This window comes from Erpetoichthys calabaricus, chromosome 10 (genome assembly GCF_900747795.2).
Source record: "Erpetoichthys calabaricus chromosome 10, fErpCal1.3, whole genome shotgun sequence".
Lineage (NCBI taxonomy): Eukaryota > Metazoa > Chordata > Cladistia > Polypteriformes > Polypteridae > Erpetoichthys > Erpetoichthys calabaricus.
Window position 1 is genome coordinate 20,083,981 of NC_041403.2, and position 6,000 is coordinate 20,089,980.

The following is a 6,000-nucleotide window of genomic DNA, read 5'->3' on the forward strand; positions in this document are numbered from 1 at the left end:
GATGGTGACTCTCATCTCATTCTTCATTGGTGTAGTTGGCAGGATTTCCCTGGGCACCATTGCTGACCAGATGGACTTATGAGCTTTGACTTAACAACTCAGAGACCAAGGACACACTATAAAATAAAGGGGCCAGAGCGATGCAACAGGGGGCCATTTTTCGTTCCCAAAAGACCCATCCACATGAAAGAACCTTGATTTATTTAGATCTGTAACAGACCCCATACAGTAAATAATCACAAACAGATGGTAACAAATTTGTGAATTCCAATGGATTCCTGATTTTAAAAGGACTCTTGCTGCATACGATCACACAGGATAAGTTCTGGTTTTCTTAATCTGTTAGCGTCCTGCTATGTGGCCTACCATACATTCAAGATTTTGGGTTTCTTCTGCATATTAATACGTTTTTCAAAGCACAAAGTACCAACTTCATATGCAAAAAACCCATCCCAGAATGAAGTGGTGCTTTGCCAAACAATGGCTCTGTGAGGAACGCAGTAAAGACCCACAAAGTATTTTTAAGATTGTAAGGTACTCCAAAGGCTTGTGCGTGACAATAGATGAGAAGTTTTATGCTATTCCTTTTGGTTACATGAGGAGTTGTTTCTTTGAGATTTTAAGTACACTGCTCCCGCATCACATTATAACTATTATATATAACTTGACAATTCTGATTTTGACGTGCCAGGCTCACTACTTTATTTAATATAATCTCAGTCCTTCACATGAAATCCTGAATATCAGGAAGTGAGTTTAATAAGCGAGTGCATAGATTTAGACAAATTTGTCACCATCCACTAAATCTGCAGATAATTATTGTAGTAGTCAGGTTTACATGTATGGTGTTTGTTACCTTATAAAATGCGTTACTATAACTGCCTGTTCAGTAAGTTTATGGCCTGGGGGTAGACACTGTCCCTGTGTAGTAAGACACCACATCTAAAGATTATTGTGAGAAGGGAAAATAACCAGGGGACAAATAAGTTAGCTTAGTAACATCTAAAGAGAGAGACCAGGTTGGTATCGAAAGAGGCAAACAAAACACGAAAGGAAAAAATGAGATACAAAATCAAAAGCAAGAAGCAGTACAATAAACAGAAATGGAACCTGACACTTGGGCCTACCTGTTTGAAAGCTAACTAATGCTAGAGTTGTTTTTAGAGAAATGTTGAAATCGCCACCATACTTATACTATCATGTCCTGGGATGTCAACTGACACAACAACCAAGGTCACATGGTGGCTTCTATTGCATTGCGTAAACAAACAACGAGATGGGAAATAAAAATGTTTCTTGAAATCAATCAAAACGCCGAACCGGACTTATCTAAAAAAAAATCCTAGCCCACCTCTTTTAAGTCCGTGGGTAACTGATGTTATATACTATTTGAAATTGGAAAAAATCAAATTCTCACTTAGAGGATCTGTTCAAAACTTTATTAAAATCTGTCAGGACCTAATCAATAACATTTTAGAATGAGCACTTCTAATGGGGGGGGGGGGGGGAGAAGAGACTCCTTTCTCTCTTTACTACTCTTAACAGTTTTGCTCTGGTTGTTGGCCTCCCTCTCTTTCTCATGGGTGAGGCCCGATTTGATTTTAGTTTTGTTAAGTTTGACTTGAGTGTATGGAGTGTTATATGCTTTTAATAAATGTAATAAAAAAAATGCCAGCTCTGCAGTGTAAAAAGAAACTATATTAATTACTACACCCAGAATCTACTAGAGTGTGTGCCACCGCTCTTGTGCCATTTTTGTGAAGGATGGAAAGAGAAAAGCTACCATGCAGGATGGCTGAGATCTTGAATAATCCAGCGAGGCAGCGAGTGTCGTGTATGTCATGAACAGAAGGCAGCTGTGCCATGGTAATATTCTGTGCTGCCTTTGCCACCCTCTGCAATGCCTTACAACCTTAAGCTGAGGAGGTGCCACACTAGGATGTTATGAAGAGTCTGACCAACTGCAGAAGTCATGGAGAAGAGATGGAGAGATCTGACTTTTACTTAGACATGTAAAGAAGTAGAGGAGTTGGCGAGTCTTCTTGACAATAGCGGAAATGCCTTGAGCTGATAGTTGCAGTCACCTCCAGTTTACATATTGTCACTACCACTCAACAGAGGACACCATATCCTTTACATTTCAAAACAACATGGATCATCTTGATACTAAAAACTGCTCTGCCAGAGTCCAGTTTATAGACCGTACAGCTCAGCATTTAACACTGTTGTACCAATAATAACTGAATCTTAACCCCACTATCCTATGCCCTAACCCTAATCAAATCCTAATCCTAAAGTTATTCATATCCTAACCCTAAACTTAAACATTAAGTTTGTGGTCCCTGATGTTAACATTTTCTTCGGGGCCCTAATCTTAAACCCTATACTTATCTTTTTGTGATTTTCCTCTATAAAGATACCATATTTAAAAATAATTTCAAACTATATATTCTAATTTATTATTATTATTCTATATTTTAAGTTTGTTTTAGTGTCAGTTTAAATTTATACTTATTTGTTCAAAGTGCAATTTTAAATTTGGACAGTAGGGGGCAGTCTATTTGAACCCCTTGCTCTATACCTTAATTTTTATTGCAGATAAACAGATTTTTAATATATATATTAGACTCTATTTAAGACTATTTTTTTTGTGAAAAATGAATTATATTTTAGACTATTTATAGATGACTACCTGAAATACCAAGCATTGCCTGGGAGGAAAATAATGTTTTTTTTTTAATTGTTTGAGAAAAATATAATTAAAAAAACAGAACTTTAAAAATAAAAATAAATTATCAAACAATGAAGACTCACTAATGTGCTTGTCTTGCGGTCTTGTATGTATGTTATCATCCAGTTGACGCTCCGAACCGGCCTACTCTCTATAATTATTTCAAAAGCAACAGGGGCGCGGTGAGGCTCAAACTTAGAGAATGCTGGCAATCACCTCTAGTTCGCCCTCTGGTGGTCGTTCTGAGTGTCAACTTGATGATAACATGCATAACACACCTCAAGATCACCCCCCACCCTACCCAGAAGGGGGTGGGCTAGGGTTGATTTCACCCTACTGTATTTTTAGTCGACCAATGAGAAACATGTGTACCAAGTTTCATGAAAATTGCTCCAGCCGTTCGGAAGTGATACTGGAACATACATACATACATACATACATACACACATTGACTTATATATATAGATAGATAATTTCTTTGGGTCTATATAACTTTAAATAAAAAAAGTTATTTACATGGATCTGTGTGCCTGAACCCTGCCTTCAGGCATCCATCCCCTAATCTTAATAATCTTAATATAACCCTAATCTGCTCCAGGAATTTAAACTTCCTAACTAACAGACCCCATCAGATCCTCCATACTGACAGGGCAATGTGCTGAGTCCCCTTCTGTTCTCCTTCCTCACCTCCTACTGTATAGCAGGACAGAGCTCCAACTTGACCAATAAATGTGGTGATGACACCACCATCATAGGCATGATCACCTGCAATGATCAGATAGTATTTAGGGATGAGGTCTACCTTTCTGACACAGTGGTGCCAGGAAAACAATCCCACCCTTAATGGCAACAAAACCAAGGAGCTGCTCATAGAGTTGAGGAAGCAGAAGGCTGACCACACTGCTATTTACATACATTGGAGGAGATGCTGCTTCTGATTTGGCTTTTTGTGTGCTTGATCAATGTGTTTTTCCTGTTGTGCCTTTCAGAGTAAACAGAAGAATTTTACAAAACATTTCATAAAATTCCAGTTCAGCCCTGGTAACGTAGTGGTTTGTGCTATGGTCTCATTACCCAACTGAATTCTCCTTTCAGTTTGGTCAGTGTCTCAATGGAGTTTATACATTGTCCTGTCCTAAAAACTGAATCAGCCATGTGCATGCCCTGCAAAAAAATGGCCAAGTATACTTTACATCCCAAACCAGATCCTGCCTAGCACTAGATACTGCTGTAGTACTAGGGTGTTGTGCCGTGTTAGCCATTATGAATGTAGTGAAAAGTCAAGCAAAATGACACCTTTTATTGGCAAACTAAAAATATTACAATATGCAAGCTTTCGAGGCAACTCGGGCCCCTTCTTCAGGCAGAAGGGGCCTGAGTTACCTTGAAAGTTTGCATATTGTAATCTTTTTAGTTAGCCGATAAAAGGTATCATTTTGCATGACTTTTCACCAGATACTGCTGGAAATATGCAATTGATTAATGGAAAAAAACTAATTCAGAAAATGGATGGATGGATATATGTATATGCCTTATATCTTGTCCAGGGTGTCTTACATCTAGCACTGGATAAACAGTATTTATAAAATGGACGGACGTGGGATTCCAAAAGCAGAATTCCATGCAAACAACACCCTTGAATCTCAGCAGTCAGCTACATCACCTTCAAACACAAGGCTTACATGTCAGTAACAGTAAAGTTTTCAAGAGTCTGCACCAAAATATCCCGAAACAAACATTGCCTTTAAATAAACCGTTTAGAGAAGAAACTTTAATCCCATACTTTACTACAGCTAAAATAAGCCAAACAACCCTTATATTCAAGAAAATACGTTCAGCTTGGTTGAAAAATAAAGGCAAGTCCGCCGAAGCGCATATAAAGAGACTTCTTTCAGCTTATTAGACATTATAAATAAAATTTTCTAAAAAAAAAAATACAATAATTTTATCCCCTGACGTACCTGAGTCTCTTTTACTTTTACAGCCTCCTTAACTGAGATTCGCAATATGACAAGGCGCGCCCCGAAGGCGTCGTTCGTTGCTATGGAGACAGGCAATAGGAGTAGACCATTCGATGGCGTTTGCAGGGGTGGCGGACAAAACGTGTAGTCGCACATGGTGCTATCCTAAATCTGTAAGGATCCGTTTCAGAGCAAATTCAGTTGAAGTTTATACAGATTTATCAATATAACAACAATTCCTCCTGCTTAACTTTAGAGAACATCCACTGCTGTGCAGTCCTAGACAAGAGATGACAAAATTGCGATTTCGCTTCCCACCGCTCAGCTTTCAAAATTCGCCTTTCCAGTTCAAAGTCGCGGATACTATAACTTATAATGAGCGATCAATCCTGACAGAAGGATCAAATGCAACCCATGTGTCATTCCGGACAATCAATATACGATATTGTGGTATTTTAATGTTTAGTAAAGTTAATTAAGGAGAGAAGCAGTCAGCCCGGCCGCAGTCTCACATCTCCAGCAGACCTGCACGAATTTCACTCCGGTCTGTTAAGGTTTTTCCATCTTTTAACCAGGAGCTCATTTCGCATTCCCCTCTTGAGAATTTCTAAATTGCGTACTTACTAGTGAAGGCACGAGTCTACACGAGTGTGTATTCTTCTTAATCTGCCAAAGCGCAATCGAGCCTTAAGGCCCTGTGTCCATGGATAGAAAGAGAGGAATCACAGGTAAGGGCAGGGAGACGGCGAGGCGACCGCGTCTAGTTTAATCGCACTTCGCTGAGTTGTGTCCTCGTAGAACCACTGCTTGACAAGGAACCGTTTAATTCTAGGAAGGGCTAATTGGATTAAAAATGTGGTCTTTAAGTCTGTATTTTCCCAATACAGGCATGTGGGGGGGAAAAAAACCTGTCTTTGTCTACTAGGCTGCATAACAAGATACTAACAAATCAGAAAAAAACCCGAATACTGTATAGCTTGTGTGATTGTATGCAGCAGGACTCCATTTGAAATTAAAAAAATCGCTGGTATTTCACAAATCTGTTACCATCTGCTCATGGTTATTTACGGACCCTGTTACAGATATAAATAAAGGTTCTTTCTGAATTCTTAGAGGAGTTCTTTTGGGATCCAAAAGCTGTAACCTAATTGCATTCCATTTGAAAAACAACGTTGGCATCTTTATTTTGCAGAGGCCTCGTTTGTAAATTCGAGTTTGAGAATATGCGTACGCCAGTTTACATTTACTTATTTGGCTAACGCCTTTATCCAAGGCGATATACAACATTTGTGCTACAATTGGTTCTTT

At 38.8% G+C, this 6,000-nt stretch overlaps 1 protein-coding gene across 2 annotated transcripts in view; it reads right to left on the reverse strand.

Annotated features, from left to right (window-relative positions):
• LOC114658506 (uncharacterized) overlaps positions 1–5,426 on the reverse strand; it is a 59,321-nt gene extending 53,895 nt beyond the window's left edge. The window contains exon 1 of one of the 2 annotated variants that reach the window (XM_051932714.1): positions 5,317–5,426. The gene's annotated coding sequence lies outside the window, so the exon portion shown is untranslated. Of the gene's footprint in view, positions 1–4,692; positions 4,852–5,316 lie in introns of those variants that run through there. The other variant, XM_028810574.2, reaches the window with a different exon arrangement.
• Positions 5,427–6,000: the final 574 nt, after the last annotated feature.